Raw genomic sequence first — 9,196 nt, 5'->3', positions numbered from 1 at the left:
TCCAGAGGGGATAACTATGAGCATTTAGCTTGACTCCCTGAGCAACAGAGGGCCCGGGAACATTACTCAGGAATTTCTGCATCAAGACCAAGTAGTGGTTAAATATTACCTCCATTTTACAGGTAAGGAAACTGAGCTCATTCCTTGCCCCCAAAAAGCTTCTTTATACCTGTCTATGCTATTAAACTGATTCTTAGGAGCACTATTGTTTAATACATTTGGTCCCCAAGGAATTACACCACATAGTTTGTGTCTGTGTGCTTGAATTAGATCCAACTGAGTTAACAGCAAGTAAAATCAACTAATTTTAGTTCTCATAAGGCAAACGATCTGGAATATCATTTTCCAAAAGTGACCAAGTGACTTAGGAATATAACAGGTCATAGCAAGTCAGCAGGATTGAGGAACCTGTCTGTTTTGAAAAGGGAATTTAGGCACTTTAAAAATTTTATTTGTGAACACTCTCTAGATAATTTCCCTCTCTTCTCAGTAAAACACATTTGTTTACAGACATTAATACAAATTATTTAACTGCATCAAACGAGGCATCCTTCAGTTCTTTAAAATAAAAAGCCATCTGGTTACCATATCATCTAGAAAGGAGGGTTGGTGACTTCCTTTAGGATCGAACTCATTTTCACGAAGTCTGATGCCAACATAATCTCCCCTAAAAGCAAGAAAGTAGCTTTGAGTTGCAGCATGTTATAGGTCCTGCACTGCATTAGTAGATGGAGTAAGGCAAGTCTTAACTGCCTGAATACAATCAGGGGTGTGTTTACTGTACAGAGCTTCACACTGCTGCAAGATGCGAGCAGGTATCCCCAGTTGCCACTAGCAGCTTCCTTATGACACGGAAAGACTTTTGTTTTTGCTTTGTCGCCATCTCAGCTAACATCAATGTATTCTGAGCTATGGACCTGCCTGTCTCCATTCACCAAAAGCTTCAAAATAAGGGGGAGCTCTTTGCTAGTGGTGCTGTTGCAAAAAGCAGGAAACACAGATGGGAGGTGGCCAGCCTGAAAGGGCTGCTTCACTGGGGGTGTGGTTTCTTATTCTTGGAGGGACTGAAGCTGAAACTTTATACTCTGTCTGACTACTAGTTGATATCAGATGTAGGCCTCCTACTGAATATAGTGGAATTTGACTTACATCCCTGGAGACACTGTATGAGGACTCTCTGGAGCTAAGAGCAGGACCTTCTGCTTCTTCAGGTAAAGGATGTAGCCTTTTTAGCTTAAAGACAGTGGCTGTAGTGCCCAGACCTGCCTCTTTCTGCAGTACGGGCACTAGAAAGGAACCAGTAACCATGCTTGCAACACGAGTTATACATATGCTGTAAGGGCAATGTTTGGTTATAAAGCATGACTTTTACCTACTTTTGCATCTAGGGTGTGTCAATGGGAGCTGGCCAGCATCCCAGAAAGTCTTCCCACACTTTTCCACCAGGAAAAGCCTGGGGACACATATGCCATACAGAACTTTAGAAATACGCCATTGCTAGCTAAAGGGCACTGTGGGAACTACCTGTCAGTTGGTACTTACAAGAGTTTTTCAATCTTTTTTCGAAGGCGTTTCCTTTCCATGGATGGCAGGGAGGTGTTTTCTAGTTGGTGGGGAGTCTGCTGTCACTCAAATGGTTTCCTAAAATCCAGCCTGAAGAGTGAGAGACCACTACATGGCAGTATCACAATGACTGAACCAAAGTCATAGATGAATTAGCACAAACTTCCAACACCCCTGCAAAAACATGGGCACTGCAGAAGTGGCACAGTAACACTACACAAGTGGGGATGTGACAGGAAATGAGACCAGACAGGGCATTCTGGTAATACAAATAAAAAACAACTGTAGCTGTTAGGTGTGCCATTGTTCCAAGCATTAAACATGAGGATGAGGAGTTTGACTATAAAGTGAAAAGTGGCAGGAAGCCAGGTAAGGATTAAAGCCAAGAGGGATGATATCTCTTTTAGGTAGGATGCCTATAATCTTATGTGTTGCTACAGCACCCATCACAGCAGCAGCCATATGGTTAAATAATTTAGATGTGTCTAGTATTTTCCATTCAAGCCATCAGAACTGATCCTGCTCACCAACTCTCCCAGCTCTCAAAGCTTTTCCTGTTATTCCATCTGTTTAATATGGAAGTATTAGCAGTGGTAGTAACAGGACTGGACAAGGGGTCAAAGGAGATCAATTTAGTTGAATGGATTGCAAAGAGGACAAGTGAGAGAAGGCTATAGCAGATCAGTCTGGAGATAACAAGAGTAAACTTACTGAAATGTTTTGTACATTGTTCAGATGTCAAATTACCCACTTTACTTCCCCTCAATCACAGGTTTACAGACTACATGAAACCACAAACATTCTAGGTTTAAGCACACAGTGAGAATGCTATTTATATGTGTGTCTAATGTGCCCATCTCCATTCTATTGAAGTACCAAATGAATCTTGAATAGGCATCAGAAATAACAACACTTAGGTACAGCATTAGCATACCCAAATGCCAACACAATCACTTGCTATGAACTTACTAAAAGTAGCATGATAACACATCCCGTAAATATTCTGGGCCAGATCCTCTGCTGCTGTGTATTGGTGGTGTTTCATTTACTTCAATGAAGCAAGAGGATTGAGATGATTTTTTCCAGCTGAAGAGTGGCCCCCAATGCTCATTAATGCAGCTTTTAAGGACTCTTTAGCTTGGCCAGATTGCATACACCAAATAAAGGAATACACTATTTCTTTTAGTGAAGTATGGGGTTTCACAATTCCTTAGAGAATCCAAGACCTACTCTTCATCTTATTTTGAAAGCTTCCCAAAAATTACACCCTATCTTTCTGCCATCTGGGGAGTCTTCAGAAAAAATGCACTCCACTGATAGCCATAAAAATGCTAAAAAAATTAATTATCTCAATAATAATCTTATCAACAAGACTGTATACAATTTGTATGTATACTCACATGAATTGTATATGAGAAATAGCGTATTACCTGTGTCAGACTCTCTATCTTGAACGATGATCATTAAAAGGGTTAGGGCTTTGTAGCTGTAGCGTTAGGATGGAATTCACTCTTGAAGCTGTTGTTCCTGCTTTGCCTCTGCAGCAGCTGAAGGAAAGGAGGCTATTGCTTCACACAAGGCTGAAGCTTTCTCTTGTTGCTTAGAAACAATGCTCCGAACAGGAGAAATAAAAAAATAAGTGTGTGCCCTGTGCAGGGGCTCCTGGCCTGGAGTCTAAGCGATCCTTTTACACATTCCAGGCATTGGGTTTCACAGCAGAATGGATGGCCTGAAACACTGACCCTGCAGAATGGCTGGCCTGAAACACTGACAACTGGCTGACAAGGAAGATTGAGCCCCTCATCCTGAGCTGTGATGACTCTAATTGTTTGTAAAAATAGCTCTACTAAAAAGACAAGGAGGGGCGGAGGAATGATCACTAACAAGGGTGAAATCCTGGCTCCTTGGGAGAAATGGCAACAGTCCCATTGACTTAAATGGAGCCAAGGATTTCCCTTGCTGAGACTCAGGTTAATGTGATGGAGAGAATCACCCAGTTTGACTCAATGTATACAGTACCGACACCTGAGATTAGGAAAAGTTTAACAAAAACCAAATACATCCTAAACAACCAAGAAAATCCCATCATAACCAGCCACTAAAAGCTGGCCAGGATATAACTAACAAAGCACAATGGTCAACAGCAAATCATCAAACCAAGTAGCTGTAAAGCAGGCATGTTAAACCCTCATTTAATCAGTTAGTCAATTAAAGGTGGTTGGTGGCTATAGAGGCTGCTGGAGCAGCCTTCCCCACCCACAGCGTGCCAAGGACCCAGACTGCTCTGGCCCAGCTGGAGCTTCCCTGCCTGTGGTGCTGCGGCAGGTGTGGGGCACTCCAGCACATCCAGAACAGCCCAGGTCCTCACGGTCCCAGATGTGCTGAGGGTAGAGATGCTCCAGTCAGGCTGGAGCAGCCCAGATCCCTAGTGCACCATGGATTGGGGTGCTCCAGCCAGATTGGCGCAGCTCCCATCCACACCTGGGGGGTTGCTGGAGTGGCCCCCCCAGAAGCCCCTGTCCAGACCTCCTGAAATGCGGGCAGCTCAAGCTGTGCTGGAGTGACCCCAAGCTGCAGGATCCCCAGTGGGCTGTAGCAACCCTCTGCCCATCCTGGGTGGCAAGCTGCTCCAGTCCCTGCCAGTTAACTGGAACTGGTAAGCCTCATCCAGTTAACCGCTATTATCCCTACTACAATTGTAGAGAAAGAGCTCAAACAGTTTATATTATAGTAGGGTTGCATTTGGCAATATTTTATGCAAGACTAGAATTAGCAATACAGGTCCTTGTATGATAGCCTGTAAATAGCTGTTTCCTTCCCTGTGGACCACTCTTTGCCATAGTGGAAGGGTTGTTGTATTCCTATGATCCTGACAACTATGCCCTTGTGAGTTTTAACTCCTGATAGGGCCATGCAAATGGGACAGGTCAAAGGACAGGGAGCAGATGAAAAGAATACCACTGGACCTGTTAATTGGGGGTGGAGTAATAGGTCAACAAGCTACCCTTGTAAAAGAGTTAAGCAACAGAAACACAAGGTAGCCACTGTGGCAAACAGCATGATAGAGAGGGATGGAGAAGCGTTGTTTGTGCTCTAGACTGGATGATGGAAAGCTGGTTGTGATGGCCTAAAGAAATCCAGTATAAAAATATCCATAATAGCACCTGATTCACTATCATTAGCTGTTGTCTAGTTAACACCCCATATGTTGCTACAGAATTGATGCTGTAAGATTTTCTCTTAATTCTCTTTCATGTCTTTTCTATCATATAATCTCTTTGTTCCAAGTCCTATAGCTTCATGACCATTGTTTTCCAAACCTAGTTCCTATTAGGTCCTCCATTGATCCATGGTATAGGGTGTCCGAGGGTACCTCGTTAGTCTGTAGATTCACAAATAACAGACAGTCGTGTGGTACCTTAGAGACTAATAAATTTATTACGTCACGAGATTTCATGGGCTAAACCCACTTCCTCAGATGAAAAAATAAGCTGTGCCTTTGCTGATAATGGAGTTGGGTTCAACATCTGGGGCATCACACTGTTTGATACCAGTTCTACTCAGGTGACCTCAGTGGCGTTGCTTCTCATTTACACTGCTTTTAGGAAATCAAGCTCCCAAAGTCTCAGTCTTGCCATTGCATTCTCTTCAATCACATTTCAATCTGGTTGGCTGCTGGGGGAAAGGGAGCTAGTTCTGATGTACTTTCCAAGTGATACTGAGCAAGTTTGCTGCATTGAGTGTGGGCCATAGTAGAGGTCTGTTTATTCCAGCATTCCAAGATTCTCATGCAATGGGCTTCTGTATGAACTACCACTGACTGCATTGTGGTGTTGTATTTCTCTGCGTAGTTACTGCACCTACTCAGCACAAGCCCATTGTCAATGAAGTTCCTGGAATCTGATTACATTTGCAATTCTGAGAGTGCAACAGAAAAACACATGCAGTTCTATTTTTTATATCTTTGTGACTTGTACTGTCAGTGATTCAGCAGAGTGAGCAATGAAGCAACTGGGCACCTGTGGGCAGTCATTTGCACACTGGTTATCCACAAAATTGTTACCAAATAAGAGAATTTCAGTCCTGACACAGAGCTTTATCAATCTCTTCCTGAATGGAGTTACAGAGGTGTTAGCTCATTAAGTTTATTCACAAAACAACAAATCATATAGTAACAGAGAGGAAGCCGTGCTAGTCTATACACTATGAAAACAAAAAGCAGTCAAGTAGCACTTTAAAGACTAGCAAAATAGTTTATTAGGTGAGCTTTCGTGGGACAGACCCACTTCTTCAGACCATAGCCAGACCAGACCAGACTCAATATTTAAGGCACAGAGAACCTTTAAGTCTCGTCTGCACACTTGGCTCAATCTAATTCTTGACCTTCCCCCCTACCCCTCCACTCTCTGATTTGCTCACCTTGATTATCTTTTTCTGATTTGTCCTCCTTGCTTACTGTTTTTGGTTCTTTGTGCCTTAAATATTGAGTCTGTTCTGGTCTGGATATGGTCTGAAGAAGTGGGTCTGTCCCACGAAAGCTCACCTAATAAACTATTTTGCTAGTCTTTAAAGTGCTACTTGACTGCTTTTTGTTTTAACAAATCATATGACATAGTGATTAGAAGTTAATACAGTCCACAAAGTTTCTAAGCAAAAATAATAATTTGTATTATTTAACTCTCAGGCAGAGTTGTCATTCAAATTACCACAGGAGCATGTGCCACCGTGTGTCACTCACATCCACGCTTGCCATGATGATGCTGGCTGCACTGTTGTTTTAAATAGCTATTCCTCAAGGAAATATACATAACTTTAACTGATTTTCTTTACTTTGTTTTAATGTTAAGCATTGGTGTCATATAATATTTGCTTGACATTTGTATGGTTAGACAGGAGAATTTTAACATGTTTAGAGAGTACTCTAAATGTACTCAATAAATGGATCACAATTTAACAAAAACCATTTCTAAAAAACTGTTCTTTTAATAGCTGGTTACATGTCATTCTTTCATCACAAAGAGATAAAAATACACTTTTCTGTATTCTGCAGTTTGGTCAGTAGAAGTATAAAACCTAAATTTGGAGTATAATATGAGCTGAAAAAATTCCTTTAAAATAAGCATTGTTATACAAATGGAAAAGCTGACTAAAATCAATGATGCAAATCAGAGCTTTCCATTTTGTGATTTAAATCATAATTTAAATGTTTTTTATTTAAGTCAATCCAACCACGAAATATTTTTAAACAACTGGTGACAAGGTAAATGTTCAGTGAACAATCGCGTGCATTGTGTGTATAACACTATCTCACTCCCATGTACAATGTGTGGAAGGGGTAGAGACAGCACTATGGAATATGACCAGTGTGGGTGTTAGCTGATGCATCATGTGGCATTGCTAAACTTAATTATTTATTTAACTAAATGTAAATGTTTTTTCTCCAAATTTGATGGCATGCTAAGCTCTGCTTCCTAGCCTACAAATGGGCCATGGCACACTGTTTGTGGAGCACTGGTCTAAACTATTTTTTCTTTTCTCATCTGAGCTTTATTCTTTGGTTCCACTTTTTTATCATTTGAAAGAGCATCTACATGTACACTATTATGTTATGAAACACAATAAAAATAAATGGAAACTGCTCTTTTTAGTGCACAAAAACTAGCTAAAGACAAAAAACCTATTTTTGTTGTCCAAACCAAGAGAAATGCAGCAGGGAACACACAAATGGCCATACGGGGTCAGGCCAAAGGTCCATCTAGCCCGGCATCCCATCTTCCAACAGTGGCCAATGTCAGGTGTCCCAGAGTGAGTGAACAGAACAGGTGTGACCAAGTGATCCCTCTCCTGTTATCCATTTCCAGCCTCTGACAAACAGAGGCTCAGAATGGCATTTCTACTCATCCAGGCTAATAGCCATTGATGGACCTAACCTCCATGAATTTATCTAGCTCTTTTTTTTTTTTTTTTTGGACCTCTGTGGTTCATATATTGAGTCTGTTCTGGTAAGGCTGTAGATCTCAAGAAGTGGGTCAGTCCCATGAAAGCTCATCACCTAATAAATTATTTTGTTAATCTTTAAGATATCTTTAGGGATATCTGTGCACAGTAAAATAATTAACAACTTGACATTTGCAGATAATATAGTTATCGTTGAGGAAGAAGAGAAGCTAGCAAAAATGGTGCAGGTGTTAAATGAAGAAGGGAAGCAGTACGGACTGATTATGAACATTGATAAAACAAAAACAATGGTATTTGGAGATAAGGAAATAGGAAGGAAGATCAGTGTAGATGGTATTGAACTAGAAAATGTAGAGAAGTTCACATATCTGGGGAACAACATAATGTATGATCTAGACTGTAAGAAGGAAATAGGGACTAGAATAGGGAAAGCAAGAGCAAGTCTGAAGGTGATGGATAAGATCTGGAAAAGTAAAGCAATTACCTTAAGAACAAAGCTGAGTGTCTTGAAAATGTGTGAATTCAGCAGCATGTTGTACGGATGTGAGACATGGGTGATAACAAAAGATTCAAAAGGAAGAATACTGGCGTTCGAAAGGAGTTGTTATAGAAAGATTCTGAGAATAGGATGGATGTAGAAGATCACCAATGAGGAATTATATCGAAAGATACAGCTGAAAGAGAACCTGCTGCAGAAGGTTATAAAACAGAAGCTACAACTATTGGGGCATATTTGCAGAATGAATGACAAAAGAAAAATCAAGACCCTGGTATTCAGCATAACGGATGTCTCAAATAGGAGAGGCAGACCCCACAGAGAATGGGTAGATGATATAGCAGATTGATGCAGAGCTGGTCTACAGAAACTAAGCCACTCCGCACTGGGCAGGGAAAGATGGAAGGAAACAGTGAGAGAAGCATCAGACCCCAACGGGCACTGAGCCCATGGTTATTGATGATGATGGTGGTGATTATAGTCTTTAAAGGTTTTTAATGTGCATGCTTCATGGCTGCTTTTTTAGGGTTTTTTTTTTGGAATCCTGTTAAAGTCCTCACCTTCACAACCTCCGCTGGCAAGGAGGTCCACAGCCCTACTGCGTGCTTTGTGAAGAAAAACTTCTCCAGTTTCAGACCTGCTGCCCATTAATCTCATTTGGTGATCCCTACATCTTCTGTTAGGCTGTACTCGAACAAAACAAAGCAGCAGGAATGTAGCACTTTAAAGACTCACAAAATGATTTGTTCCGTGGCAGACCCACTTCTTCAGATCAAGTTAATTTCCAACCTACGTCTTCAGTTATGGGAACAAGTAAACACCTTCTCCTTAGTCTCTTCCCCAACAGCACTCACGATTGTATAGCCCACTGTCATATCCCCCCTCAATCGCCTGCTGGCTACGCCGAAAAGCCCCCGTCTTTTCAACCTCTCCTCACGTAGCACCATCCCAAACCCCTCATCATTTTCGTTGCCTTCTTCTGATCCTTTCCCAATGCCCAGAGATGAGATAAGCCCACCTGAACACAGTATTTACGCCCCTACAAACAAGGAAAACAAAAACGTGCCTTAAAAATACCCTCAGCGCCCGAGGGACTGAGCTGGACAAGGCGCTGGGGTAAAGGGAAACGGTCGCTTTGAGGTGATTTTAAGGTGGGGGCGTGGCTCGGTTCAGGGACGC

Source organism: Carettochelys insculpta, chromosome 8 (assembly GCF_033958435.1).
Source record: "Carettochelys insculpta isolate YL-2023 chromosome 8, ASM3395843v1, whole genome shotgun sequence".
NCBI classification, from domain to species: Eukaryota; Metazoa; Chordata; order Testudines; family Carettochelyidae; genus Carettochelys; species Carettochelys insculpta.
Note: the sequence above shows the minus strand (reverse complement) of the source record.